Source organism: Ovis aries, chromosome 7 (genome assembly GCF_016772045.2).
Source record: "Ovis aries strain OAR_USU_Benz2616 breed Rambouillet chromosome 7, ARS-UI_Ramb_v3.0, whole genome shotgun sequence".
Taxonomy (NCBI): Eukaryota; Metazoa; Chordata; class Mammalia; order Artiodactyla; family Bovidae; genus Ovis; species Ovis aries.
In genome coordinates, this window is record NC_056060.1 from 28,837,083 (window position 1) to 28,856,769 (window position 19,687).

Sequence of the window (19,687 nt, forward strand, 5' to 3'; positions counted from 1 at the left end):
TTGAGTCAGTGATGCCATTCAGCCATCTCATCCACTGTCGTCCCCTTTTCCTCCTGCCCTCAATCTTTCCCAGCATCAGGGTCTTTTCGAATGAGTCAGCTCTTTGCATCAGATGGCCAAAGTATTGGAGTTTCAGCGTTAGCATCAGTCCTTTCAATGAACACCCAGGACTGATCTCCTTTAAGATGGACTGGTTGGATCTCCAAGGGACTCTCAAGAGTCTTCTCCAACACCACAGTTCAAAAGCATCAATTCTTTGGTGCTCAGCTTTCTTCACAGTCTAACTCTCACATCCATACATGACTACTGGAAAAACCATAGCCTTGACTAGAAGGACCTTTGTTGGCAAAGTAATGTCTCTCTCTTTAACATGCTGTCTAGGTTGGTCATAACTTTCCTTCAAGGAGCAAGCATCTTTTAATTTCATGGCTGCAATCACCATCTGCAGTGATTTTGGAGCCCCCCAAAATAAAGTCTCTTACTGTTTCTATTGTTTCCCCATCTATTTGCCATGAAGCGATGGGACCGGATGCCATGATCTTCATTTTCTGAATGTTGAGTTTTAAGCCAGCTTTTTCACTCTCCTCTTTCACTTTCATCAAGAGGCTCTTTAGTTCTTCTTTGCTTTCTGCCATAAGGCTGGTGTCATCTGTGTATCTGAGGTTATTGATATTTCTTCCGGAAGACTTGATTCCAGCTTGTGCTTCACCCAGCCCAGCATTTCTCATGATGTACTCTGCATATAAGTTAAATAAGCAGGGTGACAATATACAGCCTTGATGTACTCCTTTTCCTATTTGGAACCAGTCTGTTGTTCCATGTCCAGTTCTAACTGTTGCTTCCTGACCTGCATACAGGTTTCTCAAGAGGCAGGTCAGGTGGTCTGGTATTCCCATCTCTTTCAGAATTTTCCACAATTTATTGTGATCCACACAGTCAAGTGATTTTTAAAATCCTCTTAAAATAATGATCTATAATTCAGGCCTAGGAAAAGTGCTGTCACATTTAGAAAAATAAGGACCATTTAGTCACCTAAAATGAGAAACAAAGGAAGGAGAAGGGCATCTAAAAGCTTGGCTGTTGGTAGGCCCACCTTTGCTATCCATCAATTACGCATTGTAAAGTCTTTAAAGGATTCTATTGTCATTTAGATTGTTCAGCAGCCTTATTTGCACAAAAAGTCTCTTTTAACTACCAAATTCAGACCATAAATGTGAATACTGACCCTTTTCATTTGTAAGAGATAATTACAGACAGCACATAACACATGATTCTGCCTAAACATGTTGGCGATAAAGACTGACTTAAAATTCTGTTCATAGAGTTGAATGTAATTGTACAATATTTGCTAGTTTACATTACCCTTCTACTAATCTGGGAAATCACTGTTATTCAGCCTTTCCCAGAGGTTAATGCATTTCTGTCCACCTCTTCTCATGTCCCTTGCATTCTGGTACTCTTGAAAATGGCCTGTAAATGTTTACTGCATCCAGACACAAGCAGAAAACAAATGCGAAGTACATTTCGGCTGACTCTTCAAAGTCCATGAGTTTAATCAATGTCCATTCATTTGTAACCAAGTTTTAAAATGCTAGTTTTTATATATAATATATATATATGAACAAAACAATGATTTCCTCTTCAAGATCAAACGAAAAAATTTTTAATCCATAAATAAAAAGTAATGCATTTAAAAAAATCATAATTTGGGGGCTAAAGCAAAAGCTATTTTATATGCCCATAGCTTTAGATGCTGGCAAACATTGTATATGAAAGTTTATTTGACTTTAAGAATAGAGTGGTGTATATATATATATATATATATATATATATATATATACACATAATTTTTTTTTAATTTAGGATCAGAGCCAGCAGCTTCTCAACCATTTCACTGAGTGGAAATTCAAATAGACTTTTCAGAGACAGTAGCAGGAGCCACCATCTAATTAAAGCAAATACTCAGCTATAAGCTCTTTAATAACAGGGAATATATTTTACATATTTTTGAATCTTCAGTAGGTAGCCTGGTGCCTGTTATTTAATGTCTTCAATGAATGTTTCATGCTAACACTGTTCTGGAAGGCAATTTATAATCAATTTCCCAATGGTCATTCAATCTGACTCAAATTCCAAGTTTAAAGAGTTAATTTAATAAAACAGAGATGAGCACAAAGAAAAGAGGTATATGGGATGTTTATTGTAGTGTTATATGTAATAGCAAAAATTGTTAACAAGCAAAATATCCAACAATGAAGTAGGGGTCAAAGACATTATAAGATATCAGATAATGAAGTCTTTTGATAGATGACCTATTAAAAACCATGCTTATAAAGAATATTTAATTGTAAAGGAAAATAAAATATATCATGTGGGAGAAAAATCAAAGGATAGCAGGTAAAGTTTCTTAAAATGCATAGATAATATGTGTGTGCATATATATCTGAGACAAGAAAAAAGTTATCCATTATAAGTAACAACAACAACAAAAAAAATCAACAAATGCATCTTGCAAACCCGTGCTGGCGTATAAAGATGAAGGCATGCTAAGTCGCTTCAGTTGTGTCTGGCTCTGTACAATCCCATGGACTGTAGCCTGCCAGGATCCTCTATCCATGGGATTCTCCAGGCAAGAATACTGGAGTGGAGTGCCAGGCCCTCCTCCAGGAGATCCTCCCGACGAGGGATGGAACCCACGTCTCTTGCATCTGCATTGGCAGGAGGGTTCTTTACCACTAGTGCTACCTGGAGGGTGTTAAGATGAGTCCTTACTTACTGAGTGGAGAGATCTGTGAGAGGATGCACAGAGAAGAGGGGCTGAAGCCCAGGACAGGCCGGGCTGTGTGTGGCGGGACTAAAGATGAGCAAGGAACTATGGCAGTTGGCAGTTAATAGCATCTAGGGACATGGCAGAGAACCCGAATATCTAATGGAGATTCTCTATTGAGTTTTTCTGTGCAAGCTATACTGTTCTTCTCCTCTGCCTCCTCCTGAAAATTTCAGCAAAATGTTTATTTTTATCTTGTACTTTGTAAAGGTAGATGTTCTTTGAGGGGTGACAATCAGGTGCTGAGTCCTGCTGAGAGGCAAACAGCAAGGCTGCCTAAGGGCACCACCCACATCAGGGTATCTTTATGAAGGAACATTCACCAGGTACAAAATAGTCATTAGCTCTGGGTGCAGAAGGGAGAAGGGGATTTTCATTCCCTTCTTTGTACTTTAATGGATTTTTCAAATTTCTATAATGAATATGCATTACTATTATAATCAGAAAAATGTTTTCTTTAAATGTCAAATGGATAAATAAGCAAACAAGTCCATGAATGAACGACTTTAAAAAATGGTAGCTTTGAGAAAGACTTTGAAGTATATTCTCAAATGGAAATTGCTATATTTACAGTCAATATAAGAAGTCCCAGTGACTCTTTTCGATTAGGGTTGCCTTTTGAAATAAGATACTTGGTTTTATAATAGAATACACACACACACACACACACATTTTTGTCCAGTGAGTTCTATACAGCCTGATTAGTCAAACAATAAATTTGCTTACTCTATTTTCTTGAAAAAAATAAAAAGTTGGGTCTTATTTTAGTAAAAACAAAATACATTAGTTGTGCCTACAATTAAGTAGGCATTAACAGTAATTAAAAAAATTCTATTTCTGTATATTTTTCATTAAAAGGGGGCACATGGAAAAATAAGCCTGTGCATTTAAGCAACTAATGAATGCAGTTGTGCTTACGTTACTGTCCTTCCAACTGTTACCGCCAGTGACTAAGAACATTGATACTTGCCAGACAACTAAGGCCTGAATTCTGGCTCTGCTACTTACTGGCTGTGTGATCTTAGAACAGTCATTTAACTTTTTAGTGTACTCACTTGTGAAATAGGGATAGCATCAATTCCCATCTCAGCATCATTATGAGAATAAAATAAGCATATTTAGACTTGTCTAGATTATCACCTTTTATTTGGATACTTCTACATATGTTTATGACCTGTTGATTACAGTGAACATTTAAAGTGCTAATGGTTAAAGTGGTCATTTGCCTCTAACATATACAAACATTAGAGAAGGAAATCCCTACACACTCCAGTATTCTTGCATAGAAAATTCCATGGACAGAGGAGCCTGGCAGAGTTCATGGGGTCACAAAGAGCTGAACACACTGAGTGACTGAGTACATACACAAACATGGGCGCTGAATGGTGCGGTCATTCACTATTATTGCTCTCGATCTTTTGTCAGTTATAAGAACAAGACGGCTTTGTAGTAAAAATTCACCCTTAAAAATATTTTCATAGACTAAAACTTCAGACTCCTGACATTTAATAAACATAACATTGAGGTTATGATTTGACATCAGGAAATTATATTGCAGCACAGTAATGTACTACTGAGTCTTACATTAACAGGGAGAGAATGTAGGTGGACTTAATGCATAAATGATGCCCTCATGACAGGTAGAGGCCAAGAAGGTTTTGCAATGGTACACACAGAGAGGAACAGTGGGAGAGATGAGTCCTCATCTGTCACACTGCGGTATAGCTGTTTTTGGTGACTAGTCACCAAGTTGTGGTCCGACTCTTTGTGATCCCTAGACTGCAGTCCACCAGGCGTCCCTGTCCCTCACCACCTTCTGGAATTTACAGCAGTATAGCTATACCAGCCAGAAAAGAAGTCAAACATAGGAGTCAGCAACTATTTGGTCAGGAGATATACTGTCAGTCTTATATTTTAAATATTAATGTGCAGTAGTTCATTAGCAGTGAGTAGAAATAAATATATAATAGAATATCTTTGTTTCTGAAATTTCTTTATTAATCTGTGTGAGGATTATTAAAATAATTGTCTTTCTCAATAAAGATGTATATATTTGTGAAAGTCATATAATTTTAAAATTAATTGAAGTTTGTGTCACAATAAAGTGATGCTTTAATCACAGTTGTACTGGTTTTGTAGGCTTATTTTTATTTACCCTGTAAGTTTGCTTTGATTGTATAGTTGATAAAAAGCTATAGGTAAAGGAGGAAAACAACAGAATGGGAAAGACTAGAGATCTCTTCAAGAAGATTAGAGATACCAAGGGAATATTTCATGCAAAGATGGGCTTGATAAAGGACAGAAATGGTATGGACCTAACAGAAGCAGAAGGTATTAAGAAGAGGTGGCAAGAATACACAGAAGAACTGTACAAAAAAGAGCTTCACAACCCAGATAATCATGATGGTGTAATCACTCACCTCGAGCCAGACATACTGGAAAGTGAAGTCAAGTGGGCCTTAGAAAGCATCACTATGAACAAAGCTAGTGGAGATGACGGAATTCCAGTTGAGCTCTTTCAAATCCTAAAAGATGATGCTACGAAAGTGCTGCACTCAATATGCCAGCAAATGTGGACAACTCAGCAATGGCCACAGGACTGGAAAAGGTCAGTTTTCATTCCAATCCCTAAGAAAGGCAATGCCAAAGAATGCTCAAACTACCGCACAATTGCACTCATCACACGCTAGTAGAGTCATGCTCAAAATTCTCCAAGCCAGGCTTCAGCAATACGTGAACCGTGATCTTACAGATGTTCAAGCTGGTTTTAGAAAAGGCAGAGGAACCAGAGATCAAATTGCCAACAGCCACTGGGTCATTGAAAAAGCAAGAGAGTTCCAGAAAAACATTTATTTCTGCTTTATTGACTATGCCAAAGCCTTTGACTGTGTTAATCACAGTAAACTGTGGAAAATTCTGAAAGAGATGGGAATACCAGACCACCTGACCTGCCTCTTGAGAAACCTATATGCAGGTCAGGAAGCAACAGTTCAGACTAGACATGGAGCAATAGACTGGTTCCAAATAGGAAAAAGAGTACGTCAAGGTTGTATATCGTCACCCTGCTCATTTTTACTTATATGCAGAGTACATCATGAGAAACACTGGGCTGGAGGAAGCACAAGCTGGAGTCAAGATTGCTGGGAGAAATATCAATAACTTCAGATATGCAGATGACACCACCCTTATGGCAGAAAGTGAAGAAGAACTAAAGAGCCTCTTGATGAAAGTGAAAAGGGAGCGTGAAAATGTTGGCTTAAAGCTCAACATTCAGAAAACTGAGATCATGGCATCTGGTCCCATCAGTTCATGGCAAATAGATGGGGAAACAGTGGAAACAGTGTCAGACTTTATTTTTGGGCTCCAAAATCACTGCAGATGGTGACTGCAGCCATGAAATTAAAAGATGCTTACTCCTTGGAAAGAAAGTTATGACCAACCTAGATAGCATATTCAAAAGCAGAGACATTACTTTGCCAACAAAGGTCTGTCTAGTCAAGGCTATGGTTTTGCCTGTGGTCAGGTATGAATGTGAGAGTTGGACTATGAAGAAAGCTGAGCACCAAAGAATTGATGCTTTTGAACTGTGGTGTTGGAGAAGACGCTTGAGAGGCCCTTGGACTGCAAGGAGATCCAACCAGTCCATCCTAAAGGAGATCAGTCCTGGGTGTTTATTGGAAGGACTGATGCTAAATACTTTGGCCACCAATACTTTGGCCACCTCATGGGAAGAACTGATTCATTGGAAAAGACCCTGATGCTGGGAGGGATTGGGGGCAGGAGGAGAAGGGGACGACAGAGGATGAGATGCCTGGATGGCATCACCAATTCAATGTACATGAGTTTGGGTAAACTCCAGGAGTTGGTGATGGACAGAGAGGCCTGCTGTGCTGTGATTCATGCGGTTGCAAAGAGTCAGATAGGATTGAGCAACGGAACTGAACTGAGAGGAGCTCATAGCTAGTTTTATTGTGTTACATGTACAAGTAACACTATAATAGAAAGAATGCAGTCAACAACTGGCCATCTGCGTGAATTTTTTCTTCAGTTCAGTTCAGCTCATTCACTCAGTCATGTCAGACTTTTTGGACTGCAGCACACCAGGCCTCCCTGTCCATCACCACCTCCCAGAGCTTGCTCAAACTCATGTCCATTGAGTCGGTGATGCCATCCAACCATCTCATCCTCGGTTGTCCCCTTATCCTCCCATCTTCAATCCTTCCCAACATCAGGGGCTTTTCCAATAAGTCAGTTTTTCACAACAGATGGCCAAAGTATTGGACCTTCTGCATCAGCATCAGTTCTTCCAATGAATATTCAGGACTGATTTCCTTTAGTATTGACTGGTTTGATCTCTTTGTAGTCCATGGAAGTCTCAAGTGTCTTCTCTAACACCATAGTTCAAAAGCATAAATTCTTCGGCACTCAGAATTCTTTACGGTCCAGCTCTCACATCCGTTCATGAATACTGGGAAAACCATAATACTGGAAAAACAATTGAAACTGTGACAGACTTTAGTTTCTTGGGCTCCAAAACCACTGCAGATGGTGAGTCTGGTTTGACTGGATGGATATTTGTCAGCAAAGTAATGTCTCTGCTTTTTAATATGCTGTCTAGGTTGGTCATAACTTTCCTTCCAAGGAGCAAGCATCTTTTAATTTCATGGCTGTAATCACCATCTGCAGTGATTTTGGAGCCCCCCAAAATAAAGTCTGACACTGGTTCCACTGTTTCCCCATCTATTTGCCATGAAGTGATGGGACCAGATGCCATGATCCTAGTTTTCTGAATGTTGAGCTTTAAGCCAACTTTTTCACACTCCCTTCACTTTCATCAAGAGGCTCTTCATTTCCTCTTCACTTTCTGCCATAAGGGTGGTGTCATCTGTGTATCTGAGGTTATTGATATTTCTCCTGGCAACTTGATTCCAGCTTGTGCTTCATCCAGCCTGGCACTTTCCGTGATGTACTCTGCACATAAGTTAAATAAGCAGGGTGACAATATACAGCCTTGAGAAACTCCTTTCCCAATTTGGAACCAGCCTGTTGTTCCATGTCTGGTTCTAACTGTTGCTTCTTGACCTGCATACAGATTTCTCAAGAGGCAGATCAGGTGGTCTGGTATTCCTATCGCTTGAAGAATTTTCCGCAGTTTATTGTGATCCACACAGTCAAAGGCTTTGGAATAGACAATAAAGCATTTTTTCTTACCTTGTAGCATTTTAAAGAAAAAGTTTGAGAAATGCTGTAGTAGAGTAACTTGCTTTTCTTTGCAGAATGTTTCAAACCATGTCATCACCAAAAATAATGTGCAAGTTTGGCTGAAAAGCTAATCCATTTGGCTTCTATTCAAGAAGCAGGATAGCTTTGTGGGTGATTATTGACAAAGACAATGAGCATGGTGAGGTTGATTCCGCAGATCTAGATTACCATTCTGTTCCCCATTGACTGGAGGTGCACTGATTTATATGGACCCACTGCAAATTTTCACCCAGGTAAGATAAATAACGTGCTTTCAAGTGTCCAGTTCTACATCTATAAAATGAACAACACCCATAGGGTTGCCTTAGAAAGTTAAAGTGAGGAACAAAGGGATATGTGAAAGCTGTTTAAATAGCAAGTGTCTATGGCGATAAAAATGATATTATTATTATTATTTATTGAGAATAATCTCAGGGCCTGCCTATTTATTTTCTGAGTTCTTGTTGCTTTTGCTTGGGTGATCAGGGATAGTTTATAATAGCTGGGCATAGGTATTCATTAGTTGTTGATTATAATAAAGTACTGTTGTTGAAACACAACTGTTTTCAGAGGCTACACATTACTAAAACTTTGGCTCTTTTTAGAGGATCAGGGTGGCTTTCAAATCAAAAAATACATCTCTTCGATAAATGTAAAGCATATTGGTGTAGATGCACAACGCAAAACAAACCCTGTGCTTCCTAAAGCTGTAGCCCACATTACAAAACTGAGAAGCAATTCCAGCCTCACCACCTGAGCTTCTGCCCTTGAATTGATATTAAGTAACCACATCACTCTTTATAGCCTCTAATCTCCCTCGTTGATACCTTTTAATTTTTAAACAGTCCTACTTTACAAATCATATCCTCTTTCATGTGTTCTCTCAGCTAAAGAATTAATTTTGCAAGCAAAATATCTAAACAGTAAGCATAATAAGAACGAAACAGGTTAAAGCTCATTAGCAGCAGGGAGCAGATGTAGGAAAACTCTGCCAGTTCCCCTACATTTCCTTCTCAGCAGGGACTGGGCACCAAGCTGTGAGTTAGTTCTATAGCACAATGCTTGGCTGCTGTTTCAGCAATTGTACCTTATTGCTTCAAGTATAATACTAAGAATTCACTTTGATTTTTGATTTTTCTTTGCAATAATAATGTCTAAAAGAACCCCGCAGAGCTAACATGTAAAGTTAAGCATCAAGTGCCAGCTAATCAGGAGATTATAAAATTGTAATTGATAAGAAAATAATGATAGATTATAAAGTCATTTTATCTTAAAAAAAACACACAAAAAAAACAAAAAAACATTAACTTCTTGACAAACAGAGGCACCAGAATCTGGATGAAATCAGTAATTGCTCACGTTAAATTTCCTTGAAATATGTAATAGCTAATATTCAGTGTATTACCAGTAGCTAATATCCAGTGTATTACCAGTATATAACATTTAGTATATACACCAGTCTTACACAGCTGATAAAACATAACCATGTAAGAGCCAAAGCAATACACTGATTATGATACAAACTAAAAGCGAATGACTTTTGCTAGATAAAACAACCTCAAATTATTAAACTAGGATTTCTTCTTTCATATGCAATGTTCAAATAGAATCATCTTTTAGGAAACAGCAATATCAGCCAAACTGAGGTGCTTATAGAGGTGAATATTAGCAAGGTTTCATTTTAAAAATTTCCCTAGAGATTAGGATCCTTTCCTGGAGCTAAAAGTAGTACTTAGATGTGCCAGAACACTGTTGATGCTGATGAACCATCAGCATAAATTCACCTGCTAGCTTCTAGATGTCCAGGATAGATGGGAAAGGTTGGGACACAATTTGTTTAGTAAAATAAACACATGCTATAGAATCCAACTCATGTAATTTCCAACAAATCAAACTGTGACAGATGTAAATGTAACAATCATTGAATTATCTGCATATTCTTGCAATTCTGTAAATTATTTTCAAAGCTGATGTTTATGTTTGTTTGCTGTGTTTGTGTAGGTCATTTTCTGCAATGGATTCATTCAGCCATCTGATAGACAAGATGCTTTTAGAAGAATGACATTGGTGTTCTAGGAAAGCTACTCTATATCTTTCAAGGAAAGAAAAAGAAAACTAAGAAGTGCAATAACTGGGATAGTGGAACTCATATTCTGAGTCTTCTAGGCTACAAAAATAAATTCATAATCCTTCTTCTACAAAGTAATAGGATTGACATCAAAGCCTGAAGCAGATCTAAACCTCCAACAAGGTTAATTAAACTTGCTCCATTTCATGGAAACTCAAGTGGCAAGATCATGAGGATCATTATAGTATGAAAAGTTGATTTAAAAATAGTTACCTATGCACGAAGGTTGATTGACTGCTCTGAATCGCTTGACCCATTTTCCAGTAGAAATGGAGGGAAACTGGGTTTCCTGACAATCTTCTTTAATGAAAATATTTTTGTGTATCTTTGGAGGCAGCTGAGTCCCATGAGTTTCAATCAGTTAGATCATGCTTTTGGAAACCTGAATTATTCTTCAAACTCAATAGGTTGTAGGTAACATTTGAAGTCAAGGTAACAAATGCCCAGGAATTGTGTGTCTTTAAAGGATACTCAGACAGTAGGTCACTCTATGGTATTAGCATTCTGTGTGCAGTTTCAATAGCTCTAAACATAACTGAGCTCCTTTAGTGATTCCTAGCATAGATTGTGTGGGTAGTTTATAAAGTTTTCTATTGGAAGTGCGAAACTACAAATTTATAGGGATTTCTGTTTAGTGTTTCATTTGGTTCAGTTCAGTTCAGTCACTCAGTCATGTCCAGTTCTTTATGACCCCATGGACTGTGGCAAGCCAGGCCTCCCTGTCCATCACTGACTCCCAGAGTTTACCCAAACCCATGTCCATTGAGTAGGTGATGCCATCCAACTGTCTCATCCTCTGTCATCCCCTTCTCCTCCTGCCCTCAATCTTTCCCAGATTCAGGATCTTTTCAAATGAGTCAGCTCTTCGCATCAGATGGCCAAAGTATTGGAGTTTCAGCTTCAACATCAGTCCTTCCAATGAATACCCAGGACTGATCTCCTTTAGGATGGACTGGTTGGATCTCCTTGCAGTCCAAGGGACTCTCAAGAGTTTCCTCCAACATCACAGTTCAAAAGCATCAATTCTTCAGCACTCAGCTTTCTTCATAGTCCAACTCTCACATCCATATATGACTACTGGAAAAACCGTGGTCTTGACTAGATGGACCTTTGTCGACATGCTGTCTAGGTTGGTCATAACTTTCCTTCAAGGAGCAAGTGTCTTTTAATTTCATGGCTGCAGGCACCATCTGCAGTGATTTTTGAGCCCCTCAAAATAAAGTCAGCCACTGTTTCCACTGTTTCCTTATCTATTTGCCATGAAGTGATGGGACCAGATGCCATGATCTTAGTTTTCTGAATGTTGAGCTTTACGCCAACTTTTTCACTCTCCTCTTTGACTTTGATCAAGAGGCTCTTTAGTTCTTCTTCACTTTCTGCCATAGGGTGGTGTCATCTGCATGTCTGAGGTTATTGATATTTGTCCCAGTAATCTTGATTCCAGCTTGTGCTTAATCCAGCCCAGTGTTTCTCATGATGTACTCTGTAAGGTTTTAGTATATCTTAACCAAGAGCAATAGAATTGAATCGAAAGAAGAAATGCATATGTAGAAAAGTTGACAGAAAATATAGCTCTAATGTGGCAGAAAACCCAAACCACAGAAAATTATGAAAAAAAAAGAAAAGAAAAACACCAACCTAGTGTCTAATATTCAACAGGGTTGTAAACATGAACAACTGCTGAAACAAACCTTTTGAAATAATTTCATCCCACCTGAAAATCAAATGACAAGAAAACAGTAATAACTACAAAGTTCTTAAAAGCAGCCTGATGACCAGGACTGAAGGGATGCTCATCAAAACACAGTTCTGCTGACTGGCCTTGTATGAGGAAGAGACAACTGCATGATACTCAACGAATTGGAGTATAGCACTCTCATGTGTGATATTTCCAAACAGAGAGGGCAGAGAAATGCTCTAAATTACTACTGAAGCAGAAACTAGAGCAATCTGGATTCCACTGTAGGTGACTATGACGTTAGGTGACAGAACAACCTGGTATGCGTTAGTAATAGTAGTAGTCGTAGGGGTAGTAGTAGCTACAGGGCATGGAGTTATCGATCTTCAGTAGAAACATTCAGTCTGATTACCACATAGGAAGGCAGAGTTGTAAATAGTAATAAACCTTTCAGGTGGTAGCTGCTACCAAGTACGTGACAATTTTTACGGGAAGAGTTCTGAGTACAGAAAGTATTTAAAAAGAATAGAATTATTAAACTGTAGGACTAGACAAAGACATAGTGATCATTACTTTAATCTTCTCATTTTGTAAAAGGGAAAGAGAACTGCAGAAAAATCTGCCTTGCTCACCAGTCAGAGGCCACATTTCTCTTTGCCTGGCCTAGACATAAGCTCTACTCACAGTGCATTTTAGATGCACCAGTTTTAAAAACAGAGGTGGACACTCTTTAACTAGAAGAAAGCCTATATAATTCCTTTATATTGTCAAGGAAAATCTGAGGAGGGGTCAGTGTGCAAGGTATGAAATCTGTATACTCAATTAAAACCTTCTAGGACTTACGGAATGTATGGCCCCAATGAGAGCTTTGAAATCAGAATTCAGTTCTATCATTTTTAGTCTACTACAGAGGCTTATTTTGATCTTGAAGGACCCTCAGAGGTCATCTTGTTCAACCCTTTCATTTCAAGGAGTAGGCTCTCTCTTAACTCACCTCCAGAAGAGTAATCCTTTCTCCTCTATTTTTTTGAAAGACTTCACTGATACTCCATGGAAGAATGCATTTTTTTAGGCTGCAAGTTCTCCAGATTTCTACCACTGTCCCTACCAGTTGAGCTGTGCATTTTCAAATGATCAGTTGTTTTTATTCCAAACTTAAATATGTTAATTGTAACTGTTACTGAGTTTTTGCACTTTCTTGTGTGTTACATATTCTTATGGAATATGAGTGTGAAACAAAGCAGAGCTGTTTCTACAAAAATTGGGCTGAATATTTTGGATAGGCTTTACAAAAATGAGCTATTATTAATAATGCTGTAAGTGCGGCTGAGGCTATGGAACTCATTTTCACTGTTGGTGGGAATGTAAAATGCTGATGCTGCTGTGGAGAACTATGTGAAGGTTCCACAAAAAGTTAAAAGGAGAAATACCATTGATCCAGAAATCCTACTTTTAAGTATTAATCTGAAAGCACTGAAATCAGAATTTCACAGACAAATTGCATTTTCATTGTCATTGCACCATTTTCACAGTAGCCAAGAGGTAAGAAAAAGAAGGCCGAGTGCCAAAGAATTGATGCCTTTGAATTGTGGGGCTGAAGGAGACTCTTGAGAGTCCCCTGGACAGCAAGGAGATCAAACTAGTCAACCTTAAAGGAAATCAACCCTGAATATTCACTGGAAGGACTGATGCTGAAGCTGAAGCTTCAATACTTTGGCCACCTGATGTGAAGAGCAAACTCATTAGAAAAGACCCTGATGCTGGGAAAGATTGAAGGCAAAAGGAAAGGAGAGCAGGAGAGGATGAGATAATTAGATAGCATCATGAACTCAATGGACATGAATCTGAACCAGATTTGGGAGATAGTGAAGGACAGGGAAGCTTGGCATGCTGCAATCCATGGGGTTGCAAAGAGTTGGACACGACTTAGCTATTGAACAACAAGCGGCAAGAACAATCTTAGTATACATCAAGGCATTAATGGATAAAGAAAACATGGTACATACATACAATAGAATATTATTAAGTTATAGGAAAGAAAATTCTGTCATATGCTACAATATGGAAGAATCTTGGGGACATCAGTTCAGTTCAGTTCAGTCGCTCAGTCGTGTCTGACTCTTTGTAACCCCATGAACCACAGCACCCCAGGCCTCCCTGTCCATCACCAACTCCGGAAGTCCATGTCCATTGAGTCGGAGATGCCATCCAACCAGGTTATCCTCTGTCATCCCCTTCTCCTCCTGCCCTCAATCTTTCCCAGCATCAGAGTCTTTTCAAATGAGTCAGCTCTTTGCATCAGGTGGCCAAAGTATTGGAGTTCCAGTTTCAGCATCAGTCCTTCCAGTGAATATTCAGGACTGATTTCCTTTAGGACGGACTGGTTTGATGTCCTTGCAGTTCACAGGACTCTCAAGAGTCTATCATGAGAAGGAAATAAGCCATTTGCAGAAGGACAAAAATGGCATGATTTCACTTATATGAGGTATCTAAAGTAGTCAAACCAAGGAAAAGCAGAGAGTAGAATGGTGGCTGCCGGAGGCTGGAGAAGTTGCTGTTCAATGGGTATAAAGTTTTAGTCACGCAAACCGAAAAAGATGCTAGACATCTAATACAGTGTTGCATTACATATTGACAAACATCTTATAATGAGGTGTGGAAGGCACCAGAAATCTGAACTAAGATTTGGGTTCAAAGCCTGACTCTGTAATATTTGCCTCATTAAGTTGCCTGGAAGATTAAATAGTAGGCTACCTGACTCATGGGAGGTGCTCAATAAATATCAGTTTCATCAAATATATCATTGCATTGATTTACATGACAACTGACAATTAGGTACTGGTGTCCTTATTTCATAATTACACAGCTAATAATTTAGAAAGCCTGTACACAAACCCAGGTCTGTCTAAAAGCTTGAGCCTTTGCACTACAAGACACTGTTTAATCATGGTGTAATTTTTAGTGGGATTCCAGTCTGAATGATTTAACCATGTTAAGATGTAAATGCACTGCCAATAGCTGAATGCATTGATATTAACTGCTGAAAATGAACTGGACAGAATTGCCTAGTGGTGTCTATTTATAAGTTTGGGAATAGCTGTCTGATGCAATGATTTAAATTTTATTAGTGTTAAGTGTTTGTGCTGCTGTTTTGGGGGGAGATAGTCAATAATTACTTATGTTCTATTGCTCCTTGGGTCTGCTTTATTATTATTATTGATTTGTTACATTTAATGATTTAAAAAGTAGTCATGCAAAGTAATTTAATTAGAAATTTAAAAGAAAGGAGTGTCAAGGGCACAATTCTACTTTTCATCAGTTAGAATTCATGATTTCTGTCCACTCTGATTTTAGAACATTGCTCTGGGATTTGAAAAAGCATTAAAAGCATCGTGTCAATAACAAAGTACTGTTGTTATTAGTGTTGTTATTGCTTTGCTTTTCCAACTTGAAGATCATCATGGCTGGAGATGATGGAAACAGAATAGAAAGGGAATGATGATAACCTTTGCTTTCAACTTTTAACTTTGTAGTATGTTTCCCAAGCAGTGAGATGATCACTTTGTTTTCTCACTATAAAAGTTGCATTTAAATGACTTGTCATGATTAAATTTTTAGCATTGTCATCAGCTTCAGTTCACTATATTTTAGCTTTTCTGTCACTACTCTTATATTTGCACCACAAAGGTAACTGTCTTGGTGTCCTTTTATTTTTCTCATATTCCTTTAGCTTTTTAGAGTCCATGCCAATGACTTAAGACTCAGAAAACCCCAAATCTAGAGTTATCTTCTAAACTTGGAATCTTTCCTCGTTTTGACTTCTCCATTGCATTTATTTGGCATTGATTATAATTTACAGTATATTATGTTTACAAATTTCTTGAAGGTAACTTTGTAATATTTTTTTCTCAAAAATAGCTTGTTCAACATTTTTGATGAGTTTCAAGATGGGTTATCAATCACTTCTGAATGAAGCAAATGACAAGCAAAAACATAAGTTCAAAAGAATAGGCCATACTTCACTGTGTGTCAAAGGCATTTTACGTCAAGCTGATCCATACTGTGAGGTATATCCCTCCATCATAAAACCAGCTAAGCCCTCCCTGGAGACAATCCTTTTCTTTTTCTGTGCTTCTCTAATGGCAAGCCTTGCTTTAAGTAGCATCCCCTGAAAGGAGAATAAATTACTATTTTACTTAACTAGTGATTCAAATAGCCACCAGTTTTGAAGGCCCTCTCTGCTGCAGGGATTTTACTTATCATTTGGAAATTCTGTGAACATCTTCATTTCATAAATGATATAATTAAAGATTAGCATGGTTAACTAACTTGCTCAGGAAAGAGGCAGAACAAGGGTATAGATCAAAGTCCATTTCAAGTCAAAGTCTTTACTTGTCCTCTATTTGAAGGTCTTCCTTAACACTCACTCTTCCCACTGCTAAGATGGATATAGCCTCTAATAAAGCTGGTGGGAATAATTTGTATAATTGATTTGCGCCCTGCCTAACTCAACAAAGGATATAAAATGGAAGTGAAACACAATCGTGTATTCTGCTATGGCAAAAAGAAAATGTTTTAGATTTTACAGACCTAGTTTAAACTCCAAGACTCCTACTTGGTAGCTTGGAGAAGGAGAAATCTATCAGTATTTCCTAGTTAATAAATGGGAATAATACTACATAACTCATAGTGCTGTGAGAACTATAGGAAGTAACATGTAAAGCTCTTGGCTTACTGGCTGGTACAACATAGACCATATGTATCAGTTTCCTCTTCGTTCTACCCTGTCCTTTGACCATGACTAGCCTTTTCATGCATTGGAGAAGGAAATGGCAACCCACTCCAGTGTTCTTGCCTGGAGAATCCCAGGGACGGGGAAGCCTGTTGGGCTACCGTCTATGGGGTCGCACAGAGTCGGACACGACTGAAGCGACTTAGCAGCAGCAGCAGCAGCAGCCTTTCTCTAAGGGGGTGGTCCCATTTGAAAGCAGTCTAGCTCTATTTTCCCCTACTGACAATTACTGTCAAGTTTAGCCATACAACATATGAACAGTTGTAAGTTTTGCTTTAAGTTTTAGGAAAGGTCTTTAGTGACCACAACCCTCTTGCTATGTAGGATTGAGTCATACAACCTGCTTTGGATTAAGCTTGAGTATTGGTCTTTATAGGGTTCTTTGGCTGCTCAGTAGTGTCTGACTATTTGAGACCCCACGTACTGCAGCACGCCAGGCCTCCCTGTCCATCACCAACTCCCGGAGTTTGCTCAAACTCATGTCCATCAAATTGGTGATGCCACCCAACCATCTCATCCTCTGTCGTCCCCTTCTCCTGCCTTCAATCTTTCCCAGCATCAGGGTCTTTTCCAATGAGTCAGTTCTTTGCATCAGGTGGTCAAAGTTTGGAGCCTCAGCTTCAGCATCAGTCCTTCCAATGAATATTCAGGATTGATCTCCTTTAGGATGGACTGGTGGGATCTCCTTGCAATCCAAGGGACTCTCAAGAGTCTTCTCCAACACCACAGTTCAAAAGCATCAATTCTTTGGCGCTCAGTTTTCTTTATAGTCCAACTCTCTCATCTACACGTGACTACTGGAAAAACCATAGCTTTGACTAGATGTACCTTTGTGGGCAAAGTAATGTCTCTCCTTTTAATATGCTGTCTAGGTTGGTCATAACTTTTCTTTTCTAGGAGCAAGCATCTTTAAATTTTGTGACTGCAGTCACCATCTGCAGTGATTTTGGAGCCCCCCAAAATAAAGTCAGCCATTATTTCCACTGTTTCTCCATCTATTTGCCATGAAGTGATATATATTAGGATACAGATAACTAATTGAAAAAGTTTTGTAAAACTATTGAATTTAAACATTTAGAGCAACTCTACACAATTTGTATGCCTCTATAACATTAATATCATTCATTTATTTGATGACAGCATTTATCAAGTCCCTGCTATTTGCCAGGCACCATGACAAGAACCTATATGATAACAAGGAATGAAAATAAGGCAGGCAAGGTATTGTTATCCAGAAACCACCAATCTTGAGGGGGAGGATAAAATAGAGATATAAGTTAATACTGTAGCTCAAAATGACATGTGCTATATTGAATATATGAAAAATTCTAATAGATCAAAGGGAGTGTTTCACACATTTATTACACTGGATACTTATTTTCCACCTCTATGCCAAGTAACAAGGACAAATATAATGTATGTGTTAAGAAAGTCAATATTTATGATTAATTTCCAAATAGTTAAATATTTACATAAATTAGTATTATTAAAACAAAAACAGGGGGTTTTCAGAACTCTCCTCTTTCTAAGAACAATGCAAAGACAGAGAAGTTGGGATATTCCCAAATCTGACTTTGCTAAATGACATCAACTTTGCCAAAAAGAGACAGGAACTTTTCACTTAATGAAGAGAATCATATCAACAGACATGTAAACCTAAAGGTAAATCAACAATATTTGGATAGTTTAACTTCTGCAATTATGGTTTAATAATTTCTCATATATAAGTCTGGGTTCCCTGGTGGCTCAGATGGTAAAGAAACTGCCTGCAATGCAGGAGACCTAGGTTCAATCCCTGGGTCAGGAAGATCCCCTGGAGAAGAAAATGGCAACCCACTCCAGTACCCTTGGCTGGAGAATTCCATAGGCAGAGAAGCCTGATGGGCTATAGTTCATGGGGTCACAAAGAGAGGGACATGACTGAGAGACTTTATGCTTTTCTTTCTTTTATTTTTGGCTTTCATTTGTTAATCAAGATGGCCATGGCAGCTATTCTTTGGCAATAACGAAGATTGCTGCATGGAAAGAACAGGAGGAAAGTGGTTTAAATAAGACTGCTTCAAAGAAGGCCCATCATAATACACATTTTTTTCAGACTAAGAAATTTTAGAGTTAGAATAATGCATAAAACTTTGGTTTACAAATCACTAGAGAATTAGCTGGGAGGTTTTGAAATGCATTTGAAGAATTTTTCCACCTCATGGATGATGAAGAAAACATCAAGAAAAGTTAATTAGTCAATGCTAATTAACCAATATGACTGGGCCAATGACACCCACTTGTGAATAAGACTTCCGAGAAGGGAAGTCAGAAAACAAAAACCGCATTTTGTGAATATGATAAAATACCGAGGGAAGAGGAAGCAAACAGACATGATGCAGAGAAACTCTCAGAAAATGGTGTGCCACAGTGCTTCCTTCCACCTCTTATTTTGATGTTTAGGCTTCATCAGGTCTCTAGAATATAATTGACTTTTGCTCAGAGCACCTAGTATGACATGGCTCAAATAAAGACGATGCCAATCTAGGAGGATGACAAGAAAACCTTGTTAAAAAGACTCATTTACTTGGTAACAGAGTTTGCTATACCCTTTTTTATGCTGCCCTCTAGGACTCATTTTTATTTATCTCCTCCTAAGTTTCTATATCTTTTATGACAATCTTCTTATTCACGTTGCCCAGAAACAAAAGAGCCTGGGGTTTCCTGACATTGGTGCTTTTAAGATATGCTCTTTCCCCTAGTTTTGAGCAAAAGTCAAAGGAAAAGATAATATATGAGTACAAGAAGACCTGAAGCTTGACAGAGGGTCTCCCTCTTTCTAGAGAGAGAGAAGAGCTCTTCCTCATTAGGGATAAAAGCCCAGAAGCCACAAGTTGACATCAGTCCTTGCAACCCTAGGCTTCTTCGTGTCATCAGAGTATACAATAGCCCTATGATGTCTGAAAGAATAAAAACCTCTCATACCCAATAACAGAATATTTCTCTGTTCATCTTTTTGTTTTAACACAATGCACAGCATGT